The 26,157-nt window shown below is 44.7% G+C and overlaps 2 protein-coding genes across 8 annotated transcripts in view; one reads left to right on the top strand and one right to left on the bottom strand.

Annotated features, from left to right (window-relative positions):
* LOC115083952 (trichohyalin-like) overlaps window positions 1-26,157 on the top strand; it is a 242,508-nt gene that overhangs the window by 27,972 nt on the left and 188,379 nt on the right. The gene's annotated exons all lie outside the window — the stretch shown is intronic.
* LOC115083965 (epidermal differentiation-specific protein-like) overlaps window positions 1-26,157 on the bottom strand; it is an 83,353-nt gene that overhangs the window by 18,511 nt on the left and 38,685 nt on the right. The window contains exon 1 of one of the 2 annotated variants that reach the window (XM_029588150.1): window positions 4,444-4,479. The exons of the other annotated variant lie outside the window; for it this stretch is intronic. The gene's annotated coding sequence lies outside the window, so the exon portion shown is untranslated. Of the gene's footprint in view, window positions 1-4,443; window positions 4,480-26,157 lie in introns of those variants that run through there. 2 annotated transcript variants of the gene reach the window in all.

The raw sequence follows: 26,157 nt of genomic DNA, 5'->3' as shown, positions 1-26,157 counted from the left end.
CCTCCCTAAGCAAAAAAAAAAAAAAACCCGAAAAAGTAGCAAGGCTCGGGCCTGCTACGGTAGTCCCTTCTCCCTTCTCCTCTCCTCCCGATTTCGGTGCTCAAGGCGGCCGGGTGGGCGTGCATTCATCCAGGCAGAGGGAGCCGGCGGCGAAAGCGGCCACCGGCTCCCTCTGCCTGGATGAATGCACGGCCCCCGCTGGCAGTGAATGAATGCCCGTGCGATTTCGGCACTCAAGGTAGTCACATGCCGTGACGTCACGACGTCATTCACTGCCGGCGGGGGCCGTGCATTCATCCAGGCAGAGGGAGCCGGAGGCCGTTTTCGCCGCCGGCTCCCTCTGCCTGGATGAATGCACGCCCACCCGGCCGCCTTGAGCGCCGAAATCGGGAGGAAGGGAGAAGGGAGAAGGGACTACCGTAGCAGGCCCGAGCCTTGCTACTTTTTCGGTTTTTGTTTTTTTTGCTTCGGGAGGAGGGGACAGGACTGGGGCTGCACCGGAGACCGGACGGGGCCAGGGCAGGTAAGCAATGTTTTTACACTTTTTTTACACCATTTTTTACACTTTATTCCCGTTTTAATTTTCGAACACCACACTAACACCAAGTAGAGGGTAGCGGTAAACTAACACGTTAAGGCCGCGGCAAAATAGCGGGTTACAAAGGAGATAATCTGAGCGCGCGTCACAGTATCGTAGGGGAATAGCTAATTCCTTCATTATACAGCTAATTCGTTCATTTACATATCATATACATGCTGCGTGCGGAAAGGGTTATGCGTCTGTTTTAAGAAGCGCTAAGGACGCGTGAAACTGGAGACTGGATCGCTGGATCGCCTTACGCGTCCGAATTGTGAGCTCCCAGCACGTTACAGACGGGAAATCTTCAACCGCACGTTACAGTATCGACCTGTAAGTAATTGGAATTAAAAAAAAGCAGGAATTTGTCACTCCAGAAAAATGGATGAAATTGAAAATAATATATCTCTCCAAGCCAGCCCAACACCCTAAATGGTAAATGGTGGTCACTGGTCAGTGCTAGCTGACCTAGCACAGCTTCTCTTCTCAGTCAGAGATGACCAAAATAAACAGCTTGAAAGAAACGGGAATAGTAGTGGCTGTAGCCGACCCTGGCACTACAGCAAAACAAAGAACATTTTTCTTTCCTTAGCTAGCCTATCTCTTCTCTATCAGTTCTGCCTGCTCTCTCTTCCACCCAGCAGCCCAACTCCCCACAGCATCGCTGGAAATAACTGTGTGGCTCCTCGTCCTGATGTTTATATACTGCTGGCTCGTCAGTAAAATCCAGAGAGCACTGAATGACGGCGCTATTGGCTGCATTCAGTGCTGCTCAGAAAATGTCAGCGTGGATACGCTGCGTTCCGGTATCCTTGCCAACCTGTCCGACCCTTTCCTGTGAGTCACTGCGACGAACAGGAAAGGGTCAGACAGGTTGGCATGGTTACCACAGGGGCGCCGCCATTTTGTGGTAATCCTAGGTAGCAAGCAGCTAATGGGGGCGAAGAAAAGCGCGCGCTGCTGGGCGCGCCGAATAAAACAGAAATCTGTTAAATACGTGGGGAGTCGCGATGCGTTTCACCTCCCCATGTATTTAACAGATAGGACAAAATAAGTTGCGGATTACAAATTCGTGGAAAACGGATGCACACCCCTAGCATTTCACTGTCCATCTCACCATCTGGACTAAGTGGATGGTAGTATATGCCTATCACTATAGTCTTCCCCAACAACAAAGGAATTTCTACCCATAAAGATTTGATTGTGCATTTAGTCTCATGCAAGATGTTTATCTTGTTGGACTCTATGCCATCCCGGACATAAAGCGCTACACTGCCTCCCGTGAGCTCCTCTCTGCCATTGCAATATAATTTGTACCCCGGTATAGCACTGTCCCATTGGTTATCCTCCTTCCACCATGTCTCTGAGATGCCAATTAAGTCTATGTCATCATTCACTGCTATACATTCTAATTCTCCCATCTTACTTCTTAGACTTCTGGCATTAACATACAAACATTTCAAAGTTTGTTTTTTGTTTGTATTTTCATTCTGCTTTTTAATTGATAGGGATAAGTTAGAATTTTTTTAGCTTAGGTAAGTTTTTAATTACAGGCATTTGGACTACTTTTCTTATTATTGGAACCTCACTGTTGGGATGCCCTAATTCTAATGCATTATTAATATTGTTTGAAGATACCTCCCTCCGAACCATGCACTGCTGAGCGACTGTTGGCTTTCCCCTTTGTTCTAGTTTAAATACTGCTCTGTCTCCGTTTTAAAGGTTAGCGCCAGCAGTCTGGTTCCACCCTGGTTAAGGTGGATCCCATCCCTTCGGAAGAGACTCCCCCTTCCCCAGAAGGTTCCCCAGTTCCTTACAAAACTGAATCCATCTTCCTTGCACCATCATCTCATCCACGAATTGATATTCCGGAGCTCTGCCTGCCTCTGGGGACCTGCGTGTGGAAGAGGGAGCATTTCAGAGAATGCTACCCTGGAGGTTCTGGATTTAAGCTTTGTACCTAAGAGTCTAAATTTGGCTTCCAGAGCCTCCCTCCCACATTTTCCTATGTTGTTGGTGCACATGTGTACCACGACAGCCGGCTTCTCCCCAGCACTGTCTAAAATCCTATCTAGGTGATGTGTGAGGTCCACCATCTTCGCACAGGTAGGCATGTTACCAGGCGATCCTCACGCCCACCAGCCAACAGGCTGTCTACTTTCCTAATAATCGAATCACCAACTATGACGGCCGACCTAACCCTTCCTTCCTGGGCAGTAGGCCTTAGGGTGATATTATCTGTGCGAAAGGACAATGTACCACCTGGAGAGCAGGTCCTTGCTACAGGATCCTTTCCTGCTGCACCAGGTTGATGCTCTCCAAGGCTGTACCAGGGCTGCCAGTCTGAAGTTGGGACTTAGCTACTATGTCCCTGAAGGTCTCATCTATATACCTCTCTGCTTGCCTCAGCTCCTCCAGGTCTGCCACTCTAACCTTCAGAGATCGGACTCGTTCTCTGAGAGACAGGAGCTCTTTGCATCGCATGCACATGTACAACTTCTCACTGGTGGGTAAAAAAATCATACATGTAACACTCGATGCAAAAGACTGGGAAGCCCCCCTCTTGCTGCTGGACTGCTGCCTTCATCTCCAATTTGTTCAGTTCCTACTTAAGTTTTAGGTTACTATGGGAGTAGGAATGTGTCTAATTAATGTCCTTTAAATGTATTAGTGAATTCGATATATGTCTAGTAGTGGCCTACAGGGGAATGATCAAACTCAAGGTTTTTTTTTTTTGTTTTTTTTTAATGAAAGTGGCACCTGTCTATAAATTAAAGGATGAGCTGGGGGTGGGTTGGCGAGGGGTGGGAGGATTGGGAAATACAAAATGTCTAACTTCAGTTAGTCAGCCAGAGTGACTCACTGCTCTCTTGATTAACAAATGTTGGTACCTAATCAAACCAAACCACACTACCTTAACACCTTTCCAAGGTGAATAACAGAACTGAACTTTTCAACCTTTTTACTTAGGTATACACTGCTCCTAGCTTATTTTCAGCTTATGGCTACTACTTTTTTTTGTTTTTTTTATTTTTAGTATACAAACACTCTCTTAACCTCTGCTTTTTTGCTGCCTTACTGACTATTAAAAACACAAGCACACTACATAATATTCCCAAATAGTTTACTTCTCCCCAATACTTTTAAAAAATAAAATTTCCCAAGCAAAAACTTACTGATTCCTTTCAGCCACCAGCAAGGTGATCCTCTCCTCCCAGTGCTCCCACTCTAGCAGAAGGCTACTGGCAAGAGTCTAGGGCCACTCTCCCCTTATAGACTAGAGTGAAGTCAGAGGGAGATATGTCTTTTTGCTACTGAGGTGTGGGGAAATCCCAGGTGTAAAGACTGAGCCAACTGGACTAAAGGAAAGGAAATTAACAGGTAAGAACCAATTTCACCATAGCTGAAAACAGAAAGACCCAGAACAATCAACCCACACAAGGAATGAAAAGGAACCCTCACTCGAGCTTATTTTTTTCTCTTTTTCTCATGTTCTCTCTTCACAAAATCCAACAAATATTTCATGGAGACAGCTCATTTCTTAGTGTGAGTGACAAATCTGTTGTGAAATTTCAGCAGGGTTTTTTTTATGTTGGTGGATTTGGTGAAACTGGAATTTGAATGGATGTTTGACCCTGTTTTGATTTTGTCAGACTGTATTTTGGGTGGGGGCGGGGGGTGTTTTAATCTGATAAAATTGAACCAAGCTGAGCTTTAAAAGGTTCACACCGACCTCTCAGACTGACTAAGCTAAGCACTGACAAGCTGAAATTACTTAGTTATATAAATTAGTAAAATTAACATCCCAGTAGACTTGGAGCTTTTCATACATACAGGGAGGCTAAAAGTATACCTAGAGCAGTTACCTAAAACTTCAGATGCCTGGTGTTGGTGAGCAGTGATCAGTCTGTCTGTGATGTGAACTGTTGCACGAGATCCAAGAAGTAGGACTTGTTTTGATGAAGGTCAGTAGGAGAGGACCTGGACGGATTAAAAAAAAAAATGCCCATTGTTGCTAAATATTTTCTGTACATGTCTGGAACACGAATGGAGAAACGCAGGGACACAGACAGAGCTATAACTAGGCATTTTAGCTCCTATGTCAGGATAGCATATTTATGCCCCTTTGCCCCCACTCTGATCCCTGCTTCTCTTTAGTTCGGTTTGTAACAAACGAACTGAACTGAAATTTGACACATTCAGAACATTTTTCATGGCATTCATTTTGGCAGTTTGCAAATTGTGCACAAAGTTTGTTGAAGTTTCCAATTTCATATAATTTTTAAACTGAAAGGAAAAGCAAATGAAATTTTGTTCATTTTGGGTTTTTTGTTTTTTTTAATTTATTTTTTATTTTTCATCAATGTTTACACATCATGAAACAGGAAAATAAATGATATCATGCAGTAAATAAAAAGGAAATACAACTCCACTTTTGTCACATAAAGAAAATATACTACTATTCATTTATTTGTATGTCTCTTTATAACCCATAATAGGGGGGAGAACACTAGAAACATAAAGAATTATCCAGATATTAACATTCTGAATATAATATAGGAGGAGGAGTTATCATTATCTTTTAGGCTTCAGTCTCTGATCTTGATACTTGATTTTTATCTAAAAGAAAAGTTTCTAACTGTAAAGGATCTATAAAACCAAATTTTTTCCCTTGGTAATTAATCAAACAGAGACATGGGAACTTCAAGAAAAAAGTTGCACCCATTGCTAAAACTTTACTTTTCAAGGACAAAAAGCTTCTCCTCCTTACCTGAGTGGACCTAGCCACATCAGGGAAGATTTGTACTTTATGTCCACAAAATAGCAGGTCCTTAACTGCAAAGAATTTCTTAAATAATTTCTCTTTATCCTGTTCTGAAATACAAGAAATAATTAAAGTTGCTCTATTATTAATCTGGTCCATCGAATCTTCTAAGAAGGTCGATATACCAGGAGAGGGAGGATTTTCCTGAACATTTAGGTTTCCCGTCGATAGCAGGGCTGAATTAGCCATGCTGTCATGGGATCTGTCAATCAGGCCCGGGAGGCGGAGCTTGTCAAAGCAGAGAACAGAGCTTTGCTCTCTGCGGCTGCGCGTATGTTCCCGCGCAGGAAAGTAACGGACTCTCCTCAGTCTGTTTTTTCCGCGAGCGGGATCGCACGCGGAGCTGATTTCTCCTCAGTTTTTAAAAACAGAATTAAAATATCAAAATCGGGGTTTAAACTCTGTCACTACGATCGCTAGAATAAATGTCTCGGACTGAGTCATAATCGAGACAAAGGTAAGTTCGCTCTAAGATATAATCTAGAGCATTAATCAAGCGGCCACCGGCTTCAGGACCTAGTCCGCTAACTGCATCGGCTCCAACGAAAAAAAAAAAAAAAAAAAAAAGAAGCTTTGCCGTCAAATCCTAAGTCCTCAACTCTAGGAGGTAAGGGAAAGGCAAAAACAAAGGCCAGTGGGTTCTTGAAATCCCCAGTGCCTATAGAGCCGCAACATACCTCATCGGAGGTGAAATCCTCAACGCCGATGATTTATGCGCATACGGCACCGTCCGTGCACAGATGAACATACCGGCGCCGAAGATGGAGACTGTGCGTAGCTCATAGCTCCAGGCGCGCATGGCGCAGAGGAAACCACCGCGCCGAACAAATACGCGCATGGCGCAAAGAAAACACCGCACCGAACAGATGCGCGTATGGCGCCGGAAGACCCAGCACGTATGGCGCCGGAAGACCCAGCGCGTATGGCGCCGGAAGACCCAGCGCGTACGGCGCCGGAAGAACCTGTGCGTACGGCGCCGGAAGACCTTGCGCGTACGGCGCCGAATACAAACTGGCTTATGCGCAAGCGCCGCCTACAAAAGGCTTATGTGCACAAAGAGGCTTATGCGCATGGCGCCGAACACATCGGCGCCGATAACCCATGTGCGCGCCACATAAAAAAGATATGCGCATACAACTAAAACTGCGCAGAAATTTAATTCCGTGCACAGATTACAAGTGCGCATAAGTTCTACGTCGCGCATACCGCGCATAACTCTACATCCGCGCATAAACATATCTACGCGCATATATCTAACTCAGCGCATAGATCAACATCTGCGCGTGGAATCCATAATTATTCAACTAAAGAATTAAAGATGAGCTGGAAGCGGAATCAATACCCTTCACACAGTTAAATTTCCAGAGACTGAAGTCACAGATACTGATACATCATCTGATGACTAATATAAGTATTAAATCACTCCCACCGTAATAAATTACCAAAGAGGAGTGCATCATGGGAGACAAGTCCTTCGACTTCTATATTATCTCGTAAAAAAAAAAAAAAAAAAACGACAAGGAAAGAAATGAAAATTTCTTCCTCGAACACTTCTTCAGATTCGGAAACTTTTTAAGTATTACTTCTGATAATAGACTACAAAGAGCCGTGAAGTTTCCATAACTTCACCTCAAACAGGTAAAAAAAAAACAAAAAAAAACAACAAGACAGTAGTATAGTATGCCCTCTAATATAAGAGAAGCATTTTTCAAACTGTCTCAATCTTAACAAGTTTTTACGAGATACTTCCATCATCATTTAAATACCTAATATTGCTATTAAACAGCAGTTGACACCGACATCTCCCATGTTAAACCAACCAGCCTCACCAACTAATGTCCAGGAGACATCTTTGGATTCTCCTTCAATACAAACATCCCCATCACCATAAATGGGATGTCTCTCAAATCTGCAAGACCACATTCGGGAGTCGTATTCCCCTTCTGAAGACCTTACATACCCAAAATTGGTCTTCTATAAATTTAATACTCAGGTGGAACCAACATTCTTCCACCACAAGATATCCTGCATTCAATCTTGCAACATCCTGGAGGCTACCTTATACAATAGCAGCCAGTTCCAGGAAAACTGACGTAAATTTCCTATGCAGAAAACGTCACTATATACTCTATCACAATTGTATCATACATCACTTGTAGTAGAGTTGGCGATGCAAAGGTACAAGGCAATAAGTTGCATACCACTTCCCCACCGGGGAAAGACAACAACAACAAAGATTTAGATGAGTTTGAAAGGAAAATATTACATAATTCGATATAACCGCAAGAATTATGCAACACCAGTTCAACATGGTGCAATATCCATATGAGTGCATGCAAGCTATAAAAACTACTTATTCCTCTATGACGGAACAGATACCTCAGCTTCTTCATGGCATAGTAGAATGCTCTCGACACCTCTTGAGATCAATCTAAGAAGCACTTAAAACATCATCCAGGGCATCTGCAACAGTCATTGCAGCCCGCTCACTAGCATGGTTACGTTCAAGTTCGATACGTGAAGACTTACACGAGAGACTATCAAACCTCCCATGTACAGGAAATATCCTGTTCGGAGAGGAATTCCAGGACACAGTAAGTAAATTAAAGACAAAGATCTAGCAGTATAATCGCTAGCATCGCATCCTTTTTATTCGACTACACGTCGTTATGTCGGGTCTACCTGGGGCAACCATTTGCCAGAAAACCCTATACATTTAAAGTTTTCGTACGCGGCCATGCCTTGCCTACCAACGTCCTACTCCACATACAATACCTCAAATCAACAAAGGGATTAACCACGTAACCAAAGACAGCAGCCACTACATACAGCTACTGCAGCAAAACGACTTCATCTTTTAGTTACTCAGCCGCCACCACAACAACAAGCTCCTCCAGGCAGAAGTTGTGATTATCTGAGACTCTGGAAACAATAACATCAGACCAATGGGTTCTGTAGATGGTACGTCAAGGTTACCAACTCCAATTTGTTACAAACCAATCTTGCCTCATCTTTCCGCACTCAAGACTCACAGTTCTCATACACAACTGGGGTGGGGAAATTGCTTTACTTTACAAACAACAAGCAATTCGATAATCCACCCACACCCCTAACTAGCAGCATTTATTTCCCGTACTTTCTCATATCAAAGGAGTCTGGGGGCCTTCGCCATACTAGATCAAAGGAAGTTGAACAAATTTCTCACCAAGGAGAAATTCAAATAGTATCGTTGAAGTCAATTTTTCCTCTCATTCAACTAACGATTCGATGTGCTCCATCGATCTGAAGAATGCTTACATGCACATTCCAATCCATCCATCCTTATGGTTTTACATGTGTTTTCGATACAGACATCAACACTACCAGTACAAGTTCTTCCCCTTGGACTAACGGCATGCGAGATGGATAATTGCAGGCTGGGCATGCTAAGTGCACCCAGTGTGCCAGTGTCAGTCAAAGCTTGTTGAAACTTTGACAGAAAAATTTTTTCCATACAGGGCTCCATCCTAGAGGTCACCAAATACATGATGACGCTGGTAGTTTATCTCAGGAAATAAGGTATAACCATCTTTCCGTATATGTAAGACTGGCTCATAATAGCCTCAACTCCGAACATCTTACAGTTTCACCTCACACGGTGATACATTGCTTACAACAACTAAGGTTGGTGATATAATTTCAAAATCACATTACAACCAATACAGCAATGACAGTTCATAGGCGCATATGTGCAATAGAGCATATCTCCCAGACGACATAATATCACATTTCCGTCAACTCCTGAACACCTTGAAACATATTCAGAGGCCGTCAGTAGACAGTCCTGGTAAGTCTGGACCACGTGACAGTGGCAAATTTCACGATTCCCAACACCAGGCTACACATTAGACTTCTACAATGAGGTCTAAAGCGCCAATGAAAACAGCATTCACAACCAGTGACGCAGAAGGTTTCACTGACCGCAGAAATGAAAAAAGATGTAGCATGGTGACTCCTAGATTCCACCATATCCAAGGAGCATTGTTCAGCCTCCTCACAATGCAGTTCTAACTGCACATGCATCTCGCAGGACATAAGGTGCACACCTCGAGATTTACGAAACCTAAAGGTTATGTACGATCTCAGAACTGAATCTACAAATAAATCTATTGGAACTCAGAGCAATTCGCAACGCATTGAGAGTCTCCAAAACCATCTGAAAGGACACAAGATCGTGATCTACACCCAAGTAGCGATGTTTACATCAACAAACAAGGAGCATTCGGTTCATGGCCCCTCTACAAGGAGACCCGGACAATCTTCGAACACGTTCACAAGAATTGCATACATCTACAAGCAACTTACCTACCGGGAATTGCGAACACAGAGTGGGCAACATAAGCCGCATCTTGCATCCCTGCGAATGGTCACTCAATACAGAAATAGTCCAGGACATATTTCTGCAGTGCGGGACACCTTCCATAGATCTCTTTACAACAGAGATCAATTCTCAAGTTTCCAACTTCTGCTCGATTAGACTGAACCATTTCAGGATCGCTCAAGAAGCCTTCCTCATTCCATGGAGACAAGCATTCTGTATGCCTTTCCTCCCATAACTCTCATAACAAGAACCATTCAAAAGTGAATAGAGGATGAAACTCAACTGATACTCATAGCCCGGCATGACCGAGGCAACCATGGTACAGTTTCCTACTTCAACTATCCATCAAGGATCCAATTCTATTACCGAATAGTCAAGATCTTCTAGACCAAGATCAAGAAACACTCCTACACCCGCTACACTCATCTCTGCGCTTGACAGCTTGGAGATTGAAAGGCTCCTTCTAACTGAACAAGAAGTTTTCCACTTCAGCACAATTCATCTTGTTACAATTAAAGAAACTCTCAACCAGGAAAACTCATAGTTACACATGTAAACACTACTCTATTTAGGGCACTTCCAAAGGTGTACCGCCATTGGACTGCTACCCTAAATTGCTCATTGATTATCTTCATACACTATATGTAGATGGACTAACAACATCATCCATCAGAGTTCACCTCAGCGCCATAGGCGCCTATCATAGACCAATCAATGACATTCCTATATCCAATCACCCATTACTGACTCGTTTCATAAAGGGTTTAACACACATTCGTCCTACAATATTCAAACCTCCAGTTCCATAGAACCTCAACATAGTTCTGGAACAGCTCATACTTTCTCCATTTGAACCTATGGACTCAGCATATTAAATACCTCACCTGGAAGGTGGTGTTCCTGGTTGCAGTAACATCAGCACGAAGACTTAGTGAGTTACAAGCTTGATCCATTATCCTACGTACTTACAATTTCATCAACAAGAGGTAGTTCTACAAACTCACCCATCCTTCCTACCGAAGATAGTTACCCCATTCCATCTCAATCAGTCAATGGAATTACCAATATTTTCCCCTAACCTCATGCAAACGAGGGGGGAAAACTACTGCACACACTGGATTGTAATAGAGCTTTACACACTACAAAGAAAGGACAAACTCGGACACCGTGTTTCTCAACTCTTTGTTTCCTACGAACCGAAATCTCCTGGAAAACCAGTAGCCAAATGCACCATCTCCAATTGGATAGCGCAATGCATCAAATTCTGCTATGACAAATAGAATTTACATTTACAATCTACTCCTAAAGCTCACCAAGTCAGAGCAGTAGCAATATCCTTAGCACACCTGAAGCATGTGCAACCCATAAACATTTGTAAGGCAGCTACATGGTCATCACTGCATACCTTCACATCTCATTACTGCCTTGACCAGCAAACAACCACGGATGCGAAGATAGGGCAAGCAATACTGCACTCTCTATCCTCCTGTCCACAGTGACTGCCACACTATCAATGATCACGTCCAACCACATATGTCATATATGACGTGATCGGGAGCTTTGGACTCCCATGACAGCATGGCTAATTCAGCCCTGCTATCGACGGGAAAAAGCAAGTTTGCTTACCGTAAACGATGTTTCCGTAGATAGCAGGATGAATTAGCCATGCTGACCCACCCTCCTCCCTGGCAGTCACCTAGTCTTCGACTACACTACAGCTTAATTACAGACTGAGGAGAGTCCGTTACTTTCCTGCGCGGGAACATACGCGCAGCCGCAGAGAGCAAAGCTCTGTTCTCTGCTTTGACAAGCTCCGCCTCCCGGGCCTGATTGACAGATCCCATGACAGCATGGCTAATTCATCCTGCTATCTACGGAAACATCGTTTACGGTAAGCAAACTTGCTTTTACCAACAGTTCTAGAAGGTTTTCTAGGTAAATAATATAACTTAGAAAGATTAGGTATATCTTCCTCTTCTTATGATAAATTTTCTTTCAAAAATGTCTTAAATAACTCCCAGGATGAGAGAAGTCGAGTTTGAGGAAAATTTATAATTCTCAAGTTCTTTGCCCTAAATAAATTCTCAAGATATTCCATATCTTTATGTGTACCCAAACTATCTCGAATAAATGCGTTTTGTGAATTTTGTACTAATTGTACTCTATTAGTCACGGCAATTAAATCTTTTTCGCATTTCTCTATTTTTTTCCCTTGCTCTTCAATCATATTTCTATTTGACTTAATAACTGTTAACAGTGATTCATTCATTTTTAATATATTACTGTCAAGTTTCAAAATCATTTTCCCAAGATCACTTAAGGTGAAGTCAGATTGTATTACTACAGAACTACATACACCTTTATCCCCTGGTGGTTGTATATCCTCCAAAATTGAAATATAAGATTTCTCAGTCCATTGAGATTCAGTCTGTTTTTGCAGATCTAAGTCTCCATGGACTTCTCCTACCAGGTTCCTTGCCGCATCTGGCGTTGTAAGTCCAGTCGGCTGTTGGGGAGGCTTCGGGCCATTGCCAGGACTGATGGAGGCAAAAGATGTAGCCCCCAAATTGTCCTCCTTTAGTTCGGTTTGTAACAAACGAACTGAACTGAAATTTGACACATTCAGAACATTTTTCATGGCATTCATTTTGGCAGTTTGCAAATTGTGCACAAAGTTTGTTGAAGTTTCCAATTTCATATAATTTTTAAACTGAAAGGAAAAGCAAATGAAATTTTGTTCATTTTGGTTTTTGTTTTAAAATTAAGCCCCACCTGCCACAAAAAATAACCTCCCAGACTCTTCTCCCCTCCCCCCAGCCTGTTAACCTAGCAATGGGGTCTAAACAGGGCAGAAGAGATCCCCAGAAACTCTTGCCCTATCAGTGCAGTAATACAAAATGCCGTTCATGTAATCACTAAGTGAGGGTGGAAAAATATTTAGACAATATGGGCACCAGCCAAATATTTTTTTTTTAAGCCTCAAGTAAAATAAAAATATATATATATATTGCTGTTTTCTCTTTTAGTTTTTGGGGGTTTTTTTTGCATTTTTTTGTTTTTTTTTTATTTTGCATTTTTACTACTTTTGCCTTTTTTTTTTCTCCCATTTTTCTTTTTTCCCTCCCTTCAGCCTCTTTCCCTCTCCAGCTTCCTCCATCTCCATTTCTTCTTTCTGTTTTTCCTCCTCAGCCACTTGTTCCCTCCCTTTCACTGCTTTCCTCTTTCTATCCCATCAGCCGGCTTGTATCACTTTCCAGCTGTTCTTCCCACCACAAGTTTTTATCCCTTCATCCAGGACCATCTTTGGTGGGGTCAGATTGGGGGAATTGGATTGATGCCCCATGAAAATTGAGGGGGACATGCAACAGGGAGAAGTCATCAACTGCTCCCCCAAAAAGAGCAGCAATAGCTGGTGCTGCAATCAGCCTTCCCAGAGTCCTCGGGCCCATGCTGTAAAAGAGGCAGCAACTGAAATGGCACGTCTGCCTCCCACACTGCGTATAAACTCTGCACAACACCCCCCCCCCCCTCCCCCGAGTCCTCAGGTCTAGGTTAACCTGCTGGAGTCATAACAGTGAGGGCTCGAGAAGCGGGGGTAGTGTTGTTAGGCCAGAAGGCACAGGAGCCACAGTCAAAACAAGAAGACTAACAGGTATTTGGGGGGGGGGGGGGATGTGACTGTTTACTGAGGTCTTGAGGGGAGAGGATGGAGAAGAGTGTTGGTTGGTTGGAGTCTAGAGGGAAGAAAAGGAGAGATTGCTGGCTGGAGTCAGGTGTCGAGTCTGGGGAGGGAAGGGGGAGAGTGGTGGTGGTTATGCTTCAGGTGGGAGAGGGAAGAGAAAAAATATTTTGTATGCCTCCTCCCCTGCCAGGGTAGTCTCGCAGGGGTGATGAGAGTGAGCGAGCAGGATGCTGCTGGCCTGGGAATGGTAGGGCAAGAGAATTTGAGAGAAAAGGGGATTTTTTAAATGTATGCATTGTGTATTTAGCTCATGGCTTTTCATTGGTAATTCAAGAGGTATTACGTTTGCTGGGTATCAGATGATAATGGAACCCCCCCCCCCATTAAATTTCAAGGGGCCCCCGCTCTAGATAGCTCACCCTGGGCTCCGCACATCCCGAAGACCAGCCCTGCCTTTAGTCTCTCTCCTCAGCCCAAACCCGACTATGCTACAGTGACAGCTCTCCTCGGCCGGCAGCCAAAAGTTCTTCTGCATAGTCTGGTACCGGCTGCTGAATTTTTGGTGCTCAAGAGTTTCTCCAGCCTTGCACAGAAACACTCAGCTACAACAGCACAGCTGTGTCCAAACTGTGCGGCAAGATTTGATAATTTTCCCTATAAACGGCAACTTAAGGGCCCCTGCTGCCTGCACTGTGTAACCCCCTTACAGAGATGCAAATATCCCACCACTCACCCTCGATTCTCTGCACTCCAGCTGCTTCTCCTTTGTTTGCAGATGTCTCCTCATAACAGAATTTTCCTTTGCTTCGGTCTGAGGCTCTCCCTTTATATAATCCTGTCTCCTGGGATGGGAAGGCAAAAACGGGAGGGAAATGAGCCACCTTACAACACCTGCAGAATTGGTGCCACCGCCCTTCCTAAGAAGAGAGAGGTTTCTCTAGAATTGAAATCTAATTTCAGCATTGGTGCCACCGCCCTTCCTAAGAAGAGATACCCCTGTTTCCCCGAAAATAAGACAGTGTCTTATATTAATTTTTGCTACCATAGATGCACTAGGCCTTATTTTCAGGGGATGTCTTATTTTTCCATGAAGAAGAATTCACATCTATTGTTGAACAAAAAAATGAACATTTATTATATTCTGAATAGTTGTCTGGTTATGCTGGTTTGTGATGACAACTAACTGTGAATCCTGCAGGGTAAAAAAATCACAGCTGCATGCTCTGGTGTTCTGTGCGACGGGCATGCTCCCAAATAAAAACTTTGCTAGGTCTTACTATCGGGGGAGGTCTTATTTTCGGGGAAACAGGGTAGGTTTCTCTAGAATTGAAATCTAATTTCACTTTTGATTTTTAGCTTTCTGGCAGTGCTGCCTGTGACCTTGTAACGTTCCCTCTGAGATTGTAGAAATAAGGATCAGCAAAGAAACTGTAGATTGTTTCGCCTGTGATTTAGCTTTCAAGAGCTCTGTGCTAGGGCCGGTGCAAGAGTATTAGGCATCCTAGGTGAACCTTCAGCCTTTCCATCCCCCGCTCAAAAAAAAACCTTTCAGACACACGCCACCCTCAGCCCTCCCCCCAATATTTCCATAATTTAACTCAATAAGCTTGATGTACCCCCTACCCCTCCCAGAAACATTCTGTAGGAGGACAATTTTTTAAAAGCCATTTCTGCAGAAAATACTGATTTCCCCGAGTTAAAGGGCTTTTTGAAAATTTACCACCCTAAAAGTGCATAAAGGTACATATGGTTCAAAGGGAGGCTCGTATCTCCAGTTATGTGGCTGGGGGGTTACAGGATTGCTGTAATAGAAAAGTCAACCCTGCCTGCCATAGCAAAAGGGCACTAACTCCCAGAACTCAAACAGCAGCAACCCTGCCTATGAAAAGGCAGCAATGCCAATATTACACCTGGCCCTAGATCACCATTACTGTTCTTCTTAGCAGGGGCAAGGAATGACCTAGTGGTTAAAGCAGTGGGCTCAGAACCAGGGAAACCTGTATTTAAATTCCACTAACACATCTTGGGCAAGTTTTTATCTCCTGTTGCTTCAGGCACCCACTTAGATTGGCCCCTCCCTCAGTTTGAGTTTATAATCTCCACTCATCTGTTGGTATCCAAATTCATGAAAGGCTTATGACGGTGTTTCCCAGTCGGTGCGCCGTGGCACACTGATGTGCATTCAGACCTGATCAGGTGTGCCACCGAAAAGTTACCTCTGCCTGATGCTCGTATCCAGGCCAGCACTTGGACTCTGCTCTCAGCACCTCACAGTAAAAAGAAACACCAGCGGTGGCTCTTAAATCTGTAGAAGCTCCTTTTTGAGAACATGTGTATCCATACCTACTGCTGCTGCTGCTGCTTCTTAGCCACAGCATGAGCCTTAGAGTGTGGTAATTAATGGGCAGCGTGCAAGGCATGGATAGCCAGGCCTGACTTTGTGTGGCACACGCAGTGCGCTCAGCATCCTCCTCATTTTCCCCCTTCTGAGCCTTCTCCTTGAGGTCTGACCTCTGTCTTATCCCCAGTTTGTGTGAGATGGGGAGAGCATGCACTGAGCACCGGATGTGACTGCCTCTGTGTTGAGAGCAAAGCAGTAAAATAGCTCTGGCAGCCAAGATGACCACACCACACCAACTTCTCCCTTTTCCTGTACTTGTATAGAGAGGGAACTGGTCTGTTGTGATGGGTTCATGTCTATCGCCCCCCTCTCCCTCTCCCTTTATTGTAAAATTTGGCAGAGAGCACTGGTGGGGGCTTTCAGTGCATCCCTAGCTCTTCCTTTCACCCTACAAGTCCTTTCCTTGACCACATTGCCTTGTTGATGGGTCACCTAGATTTTAGACAGTGCTGGGGAGGAGCCGGCTGTCGTGGTACACGTGGGCACCAACGACATAGGAAAATGTGGGAGGGAGGTTCTGGAAGCCAAATTTAGGCTCTTAGGTAGAAAGATTAAATCCAGAACCTCCAGGGTAGCATTCTCTGAAATGCTCCCTGTTCCACGCGCAGGTCACCAGAGGCAGGCAGAGCTCTGGAGTCTCAATGCGTGGATGAGACGATGGTGCAAGGAAGAGGGATTCAGTTTTGTTAGGAACTGGGGAACCTTTTGGGGAAGGGGGGAGTCTCTTCCGAAGGGATGGGCTCCACCTTAACCAGGGTGGAACCAGACTGCTGGCGCTAACCTTTAAAAAGGAGATAGAGCAGCTTTTAAACTAGAACAAAGGGGAAAGCCGACAGTCGCTCAGCAGCGCATGGTTCGGAGAGGGGTATCTTTAAAGGATACTAATGATGCATTAGAATTAGGGCATCCCGGCAGTGAGGTTCCAATAATTAGAAAAGTAGTCCAAGTGCCTGTAACTAAAAACTCAGCTGAGCTAAAAAATTCTAACTTATCCCTATCAATTAAAAAGCAGAATAAAAATACAAACAAAAAACAAACTTTGAAATGTTTGTATGCTAATGCCAGAAGTCTAAGAAGTAAGATGGGAGAATTAGAATGTATAGCAGTGAATGATGACATAGACTTAATTGGCATCTCAGAGACATGGTGGAAAGAGGATAACCAATGGGACAGTGCTATACCGGGGTACAAATTATATCGCAATGACAGAGAGGAGCACTCGGGAGGAGGTGTGGCGCTTTATGTCCGGGATGGCATAGAGTCCAACAGGATGAACATCCTGCATGAGACTAAATACAAAATTGAATCTTTATGGGTAGAAATCCCTTGTGTGTCAGGGAAGACTACAGTGATAGGGGTATACTACCGTCCACCTGGTCAAGATGGTGAGATGGACAGTGAAATGCTAAGAGAAATTAGGGAAGCTAACCAAATTGTGCATTCAGACCTGATCAGGTGTGCCACCGAAAAGTTACCTCTGCCTGATGCTCGTATCCAGGCCAGCACTTGGACTCTGCTCTCAGCACCTCACAGTAAAAAGAAACACCAGCGGTGGCTCTTAAATCTGTAGAAGCTCCTTTTTGAGAACATGTGTATCCATACCTACTGCTGCTGCTGCTTCTTAGCCACAGCATGAGCCTTAGAGTGTGGTAATTAATGGGCAGCGTGCAAGGCATGGATAGCCAGGCCTGACTTTGTGTGGCACACGCAGTGCGCTCAGCATCCTCCTCATTTTCCCCCTTCTGAGCCTTCTCCTTGAGGTCTGACCTCTGTCTTATCCCCAGTTTTAGTCAGTAAGGAGGCCCAGACAACTGATCCGTAAAGATAGACTTTTATTGCCAGCAAGATGCAGCTAAGACAAAGGCTCAGTACAACTGCATGCCACGCCCCCTCGGGAGCAAACTTTTATGCACTTTACAACTCTTATCTTTCACACATGCGTTCTGGTTTTTGCTGAACAAACAATTCACAAACTGCTGAACAAGCATTAGCTAGCGTGGTCCTCTAGGAGGTGTAGCTTATGATCATATTATCGTTTCGTCATTTAATTGACGTGTTAAACATTTTACAGCGGCATTCGTATTAATACAATACAAATTATTATTCCAAAATGGAGTTACGTTACGTTACGTGTTAGTGCGCAACTGCGTCACTACGCATTACGTGTCATTTGCGTTGCAAACATTAGTACGTTCAAAATGGCTGTGCGTTTCACTGCTGGCATGATTAGTCGGAAGACTTTCAGTTGTTTCATTCTTCGGGGGGGCCACGAAATTGAACCCCTTCATTCCCCCCTTTGATACTTCAACTTCGGGTAGAAGGCAGAAGTATCACACTTCAGCATCTGGGTAGTAACTGAAATGACAAACAAGAATTAATACCATTGTCATTAGATTTGAGCCCTAATGTGTTGCTGGGTCGATGGTTGCTTCACGGGTTTGAGACGGGTGTACCCTATTGGTGTCACCCCCCTTTGTAGCCCGACTTACCACAGCGAACAAAGTGGCTCAGTAATTAATGTTAGTTACTCAGAATGTATGCAAATTTATAAGTTAGTGGTTAGGTACTCATTATCAGAATCAACATCAGGAATATCTGAATCATCGGTAGTGTCGTAGTCAGAGGAATCGTATGAAGGGAATGTGGAGACAGACACATACTTATTAATCATCATGACGTGAGCAGCCGCTCGTCGATCAGCAATATTTTCAATCATGGATCGGAGATTCCTGAAAATAAGAGGTAGACACAGAGGAAATAGAATACAAGTTAAAATAAGAAACAGTAAGGGAAGGAAGAGTTCCTTAAGTCCTGGGATGGAGGTAAGCCAGTTGGGTAAGGAGGCTGTCCAATCAAGAATCCCAGTCCACGTTTGTACTGGAACATGTGCCAGTCGGATCATTCGATCAGTGATCTCTTCAATGACCTTACTCTTGTCATCCACCTGTAAACAGCAATTAGAAAGATTAAATTTTCCACATACACCTCCTTCCTGGGCTAGGAGGTAATCCAAAGCCAATCGATTTTGGTAAACAGCGGTGATAATTTTTGTGTTCTGCTTGACGAGGATGTTGAGAGCCAAGGCAGAATCATTTGTTAGGAGTTCTAATACTGCCTGTAGTCGGATAATACGATTGAGCATGTAAATAGGGGTTCTATACCCATAAGAACCATCCTCAGCCCACGTTGCGGGGCCATAATATTGTACAATTCTTTCAGGAGGCCACTCCTGATCTTTCCAGTCTCCAATGGTTACTTTGGAATTTCTACGACGTTTGTTTGGTCGCATGGGACTGTATACTGGTACTCCTAAGGTTTCTCCAGCAGTGATGGGAAGTAAGAAGAAACTGGGTCGTATAGTAGCCAAGAAGCAGGTTCCGTACCAGTGTGTGGGTAACTGCTCATAAGCTCTTCGCCCACATACAAAATAGTAGCCATCTGGGGCAGTGAAGATGGTGGTGGGTACGCCTGCAGCAGTCCATGTCTTGTTCAAAGTTGATTCAGTCCAGATGGGAGCGGGCATGGTAGAATTTTCCGTCTGCCACCATGTATGGTTGGTTAGATTGGCTGTGAGAACCCCAGTACATGGAGAGTTTCCAACAGGTATGGTATAGATACGCGAACGTTGTCGAGATATACATTGTCTGCCAATCACATCAGTCTGGAGGGCCCACTCATATGGATGAGTTTTACGGTTGTAGGTAACAGTTGTGTTCAATGTATTACGATCAGATTGGAATGTTTCTTTGGCTTCCCAAGGCCATTGGTCTCCTGTATTCGTTCCTCCACATACAAAACAGTTCTTGACTTCGAGAGAGAGAGCAATATTCTCAGCCAAATTAACGAACATGTTCTTTGCTTGCTGGGAAATTGTATGTTTCTTCAATTCCTCAGTCACATGGGATATTTCATCGAAGAAAGACTGATAGCCCACTACAGTGGTCTGGTGAATTTTTGGACGAGGTTTGTCTCTCCGCTGTGTGATAGTAATGTAGGTCATGGGGTCTTTTCCAGTTCCATCGATACCAAATCCCCAAGTATCTTGCCAGGGGAATCCTTCACTTCTGATAGGCCATTGTATAGATACAGTGTTACCAGTTACTTCAGTTAGCCGGCCTATTCCGTGGCAGCCATGGTAACCTCCTCCAGTATAGTCGCAGACTAGAGACCATCCTGACAGTGTCAGGTCCCCTCCACATGGTATCCAACTGGATGGATTGGCGGCTCGATTGTATGGACAGAGGTATTTGTGATTGTACACATAGGATTTTTTCCAGGCTTGAGACCCACAATGGAGTGCATTTGGGTGTTTATCAATGGCCTCACAGGCATCGAAGGTTATTGTGACTGTAGACTCTCCTCCCATAAGGACTTTGGTCGAGTTGATGTAGTACAAGATACCTTTTCCTTCTGGGATAATACTTGATGTGTAGCTTTTTGGTAATCCAGCAGTGAGGGTAACATTGTAGTACTTAGGAGTAGTTGGGGTATGACAAATGATTTTGCTACCCTCTAGACATCGATGGAAAGATTGATAGCCTTGAGTAGTATTCAAGGCACAAGCAGGTAGTGTGGCACAGGACGCAGGAGGTTGAGATTGGTGGATGATTGTTGATACAACTTGAAATCCATCTTGAGTTGTAGTGCGGATTAGCTTGATAAATTCTGTACAATTCTTGCTCAGGGGCAGGAAAAGAGAGGTAGTAGGCGTACAGAAGAGTAGTAAAGAAATTTGTAGGCTGATTGACAACTTTCTGTAGAAGGTAGTTGCCGCGTAGATCTTTGAAGTCGGTATCTGTAACATTGCTTTATGATGTAGACAGTTGCAGTCATAAGTTATGGAGTCTGAAAGGAAGGAAAGAAATGGACACGTTAATATTGTTTAGAAGTTACTGAGGTCTGTTACTCAGGACTAGCATTGTGCCTGCCTTGGGTGAATCTTAACTTGTGGTCCCCAATCCTGGAGACTTGCCAATTGGATGCAGCTGGTTTAATTCGTGACCAATGAATCCATGAAGGGCATCCAAAGACTTTAACTGCTGTTGGAGTGGTCAGTAACACAGTGTATGGTCCTTTCCATCGGGGTTGGAGGAAATCAGACTCATCCCAATCTTTTATCCACACAGAATTCCCGACCTGGAATGGGTGGATCGGGGTTAGCAAGACTAATGGCTCAGTGTCACAGGTGTAATTTTGAATTGCAATGACTGTGTTATATAGTCCTTTGAGTTGGTTACTGAGAGACATTTCCCCTTGTATCTGCAATGATTCAGGAAAAGATGGAAGGGGTGGAGGTCTTGCATACATCATTTCATAAGGTGTTAGACCAGACTTTCTTGGAGTGCATCGGACATGTAGTAAAGCTAATGGCAGGATGTCTGGCCATTTAGTTTTTGTTTCTTTACACAATTTAGCTAACTGATTCTTTAAAGTCCTGTTAGCTCGTTCAACTGCTCCGCTGCTCTGAGGTCTCCAAGCGCAGTGCAGGTGCCATCGGACACCCAAAATTTGACTCAGTCGTCGTGTGACTTCACTGGTGAAGGCTGGTCCATTGTCTGAATTTATTTGCCGTGGTAATCTGTATCGTGGTAAGATTTTATGGAGAAGCAAAGACACTACCTCCTTGGCAGTTTCAGTTCGTGTAGGTATGGCTTCGATCCATCCAGTATAAGTACAGACAGCTACCAGCATTGCTTTGTATCCTTTTGAAGGTGTCATGTGGGTAAAGTCGATTTGGCAAACTTGGAACGGAGTAGTCCCTCGTAGTATATGTCCAGGGGCTGGACCAGGTCCATTTCTTGGGTTGTTTCTTGCACAGGTGACACATTGATTGACAGCATATTTAGTTAGCTGTATGAGTCTGTTAATGTAGTAAGTTTTTGCCAATAAAGTTGCTAATGCATCGCGACCAAGATGAGTTTTATTGTGGGCTTCTTTGACAATGGTCCAAGCCAGTGCGTCGGGTATCCACACCCGATCTCCTTGTACAATCCACCAACCATCCTGCTGGTGGAATTGTTCAGTTTGCGCCCAGTCATTTTCTTCTGCCGAGTAGACAGGGATTTCAACCGGAAATTGTAGAAGTGGACAAGTTTTAGTTGAGGTGTGTAATCGACGTGCACGTGCTACTTCTTTTGCTGTCTTGTCTGCCCATTGGTTTCCTTTGGCGATGGGATCTGATTTCCCGGTGTGGGCTTTACAATGCATGACAGCTACTTTCTTTGGTGCCCACACGGCATCTAGCAATTGATGTATTTCAGATGCATTAGCTAGTTGTTTCCCTTCAGCAGTTAGGAATCCGCGTTCCTTGTATAAGGCTCCATGTACTTGGATAGTAAGGAAAGCGTACTTTGAGTCAGTATAAATGTTAACAGTTTTTCCCTCTGCCAACTGTAGAGCCCTGGTGAGCGCAATTAGTTCTGCTTTTTGCGCTGATGTCCCCTGGGGTAGGGGCTCTGCTTCGATAATGTCGTCCTCGGAGACCACAGCATATCCAGCGACCCGGGCACCATTTAGCACCTGGCTACTTCCATCAGTGAACAAAGTCCAGGCTCCCTGCCAAGGTTGATCGCGTAGATCGGGTCGGCTGGAATGTACTGTAGCCATGATTTCCTCACACTTATGAGTGACTGAAGTGGGAGTTGGGAGTAAAGTTGCAGGGTTCAGATTTTTACTGTCCTGTATTTGGATTTCTGGAGTTTCACATAATAAAGCTTGATACTTTACGAGACGTGAATTAGTCATCCATTTTGGCCCATGAGTCTCTAGTAGTCCTTGAATAGTATGGGGAGTTGTTACGTTCAGAGTTTGACCAAAAGTTAATTTGACAGCTTCTGGAATGAGTAAGCATGCAGCCGCGATGCTCCGAAGACACCCAGGCCATCCTTTTGCTACATTGTCCATTCCTTTTGAGAGATATGCAACAGGTCGCTCCCATGAGCCTAAAGTTTGAGTCAATACCCCAATGGCCATTCCTTTCTTCTCATCGACGTATAGATGAAATGGTTTCATTACATCTGGCAACCCTAGAGCAGGGGGTTCAATCAAGGCGTTTTTCAGTTGATGTAAGCTTGCTAGCTCGTGCCCTTCCCATTGAAAAGTTTGAGACTCTGATTCTTTACCCCGCAACTTGTCGTACAGGGGTTGGGCCATAACTGCATAGTTAGCAATCCACAGTCTACAGTATCCTGCAGCTCCAAGGAACGCTCGGAGTTCCTTCTTACAAGTGGGTACAGGTTGACCTCTTATCGAACTGGTGCGAGAAATTCCCAGACAACGGGTCCCTCCACGGATTTGGAAGCCTAAGTATTCTACTTCCAACTCACAGATTTGCGCTTTCTTTTTACTTGCACGATATCCTTTTGAGTACAACGTCTTTAGCAGCTGAAGAGTGGATACTTCACATTCGAGGTACGTCTCTCGAAACAACAGAAGATCATCCACGTATTGTATTACTGGCCCATACTTCACTTGATACATCTTCAAGTCTTTTGCCAGTTGCTCACCGAACAGCGTAGGTGAGTGCCTAAACCCTTGAGGCAACCGAGTCCATGTGTACTGCTGCTTTATTCCAGTAGGTGCATTTTCCCATGTGAAAGCAAAAATCTTCTGACATTCCTCCGCCACCGGGACGGAGAAGAAGGCATCTTTGAGATCAATAACACTGTACCACTTTGATGCAGGAGAGACTTGGGCTAGGATTGAATATGGATTTGGCACGAGGGCTACTAGATCTTCTACTTGACTATTCACTTTCCTTAGGTCTTGTACTGGTCGATAATCATCAGATCCAGGTTTCTTTACGGGCAACAAAGGGGTGTTCCAAGCAGATCGAATTCGTCGGAGAATGCCCAAATCGTACAGTCTCTGCAGATGTATCTGGATTCCTTGCCTGGCCATATATGGAATGGGGTATTGAGGTTGATTGATCACCTGTGCATTCTGTTTCATCTCGATCCAGATAGGGGTAGCATTGATGGCTATTCCTCCTGGGTTTTGTTCGGCCCACACTTTAGGTACACTATCCATCAGCTGTCTGCGCTTTTCGTTAAGGATGGTGTTCTCTCCATAGCGGTGCGTGATGATGTGCTCAACTACAGGAAGATGTAATCTCCATTCTTCTTGTAGCGGGCAAATGAGAGAGACTGGGTTATCAGCGAAGGAGGCTTTGATTTCTCCAGTAGATTCGAACTGTAAATTGGCTCTTAATTTGCAAAGAAGGTCTCTCCCTATGAGTGGGACTGGGCATCCGGGGACATAGAGGAACTGATGGGATACTAATTGTCCCCCTACTCGAACCTGTCGTTTTTGGAGAAAAGGAGCGATGAGTGGCTTTCCAGAGGCTCCTACGATAGAAATATTTTTTGAAGTGGGCGTGGTGATAGCGGTAGTCATGACTGATCTTTGTGCCCCGGTGTCTAACAATCCTTTAAACGTCTCAGTCCCTACTTTGATTTCTACTAAGGGATCCAGGGGAAGATTTCCCTTGTCTAGTCATGTTTCACTGTCTTCGCCAGAAGTTTCTCCTACGGCCATCTGCCATTCAGCTTCTTTTGGTTTGGACGGAGTATATCCTTCCTGCTTCATTTGCAGGGACTCCGGGCATTCAGACTTCCAGTGTCCTTCTTGTCTGCAGAATGCACATTGATTGGCCCCCAACGGCACCCTTCCACCTCTGAATGATCCTCCTCTACTTGCTCGTCCTCTGGGCGGCCCCCTCAAGGGTGACCTGCCCCTTCCTCTCGGTCCAGGATATCCTTGGTAGTGCCTGGACGAGTTCCCGAAATTAGTTTCTTCCAACGCTGCGGCTAACAGACTAACACTTTCTCTTAACTTTCTACTTTCTTTCTTTTCCTTCTTTTCTCCGTCCGGCTCTCGGTTTACATAGACTTTGTCGGCCATGGCTTTTAATTGGCTAATAGTCATTCCCTCGAATCCTTCTGACTTCTGTAACTTCCGGCGGATATCGGGATAAGACTGTCCGATGAAGCTCATCACTATGACGGACTGACTTTTGGGGTCCTCTGGATCAAATGGACTGTATTGCCGATATGCGTCCATCAATCGCTCCAAAAAGATTCCAGGGGTCTCGTCTCTTCGTTGCACCACGTCTTGGTTCTTTCCCATGTTCACAACTTTCTTCTTTCCTTTCTTTAAAGCTTCAAGAAAGGCGATTTGGTATGCAGCAATGCGCTCGCGCCCTGCTGCGGTCTGGAAATCCCAGTTGGGATCGGCAACCGGGGCTTGTGCTCTCACTACTTCATCAGGATTACCGTCTGCCCCAGCTCCTAATCGAGCTGCCTCTTCCAGATTTAATTGTATTTGTCGGCGCTCTTCAGTGGTAAAAAGAATGGAGGCTAGATGCCGAATGTCAGCCCAGTTGGGGTTATGGGCTGCAAAAATTCCCCTTAAAAAATCTATCATCTGATCTGGTTTATCAGCGTAAGAGGGGCCAAGCTGTTTCCAGTTAAAAAGATCACTGGAAGTAAAAGGTATGTAGGTAAATAACTTTATTGTTTGCGTAGTATGGTATTCGTTTTCTTCAGTCGGGACCACAGGAACTACGGTGGTCGTTTCCCTAATTGGTAGCTGCAAACTTGCGGCTTGGGTTTTACTGCGAGTGCCGCCTGCTACGGACGACTCGCCGCCGTCTTCAACTTTTGCCGCGGCCGCTTCAAGCCGTGCCTCGGGAATCGGTACTAGTTCAGGGTCAGCTTGGGCATTGGCGGGGGCTGAGGGACCTGGTGGCGCATTATACGCTTGAGGGTAGCTAGGGACATACGGTGGCGGCAGAAGATGTTCTGCGTCAGACAGTACTGCGGGCGGCAGGGGTTTAATTTTTTTTTCTTGAGTCCGTGTATTCCCTTGCACTACAAACATGGCCGCCGCAGATGACGCATGGTCTTGTATTCCCAAGATGGCCGCCCTTCCCTTTCTCTTCCGGTTTGGGGACTTCCGGTCTCCCATCTTGTTCACTTGCGCCACCATTACGAGGGCGGCTCCCTCCACTAACTTCTTTGCCCATGACGGAGGATTCTCAATGACTGCAATCCAAGCAGTTATGTACGGCTTATCCTCAGGGCAACCCGGATGCCCTTCTTGCGTAACTATATTCAGGACCCTTGTAGCCGTTTGGAAATTGAAAGTTCCTGCCGGAGGCCAATTTACACACAAACTGGGCCACCTATGGGTGCATCGCTGAATCATTCCAGGTTTCGTACATTTACGTTTATCGAACACTTCACTATAGTGCTCCGTCATAGCTTTTAGCGGAGTTGAGTAGCCCCCTCCCATTAGGATAGAATCACAGACA

The sequence above is a fragment of the Rhinatrema bivittatum genome, chromosome 2 (assembly GCF_901001135.1).
Source record: "Rhinatrema bivittatum chromosome 2, aRhiBiv1.1, whole genome shotgun sequence".
NCBI classification, from domain to species: Eukaryota; Metazoa; Chordata; class Amphibia; order Gymnophiona; family Rhinatrematidae; genus Rhinatrema; species Rhinatrema bivittatum.
Note: the sequence above shows the minus strand (reverse complement) of the source record. Positions and strands in the feature narration are given on the sequence as shown.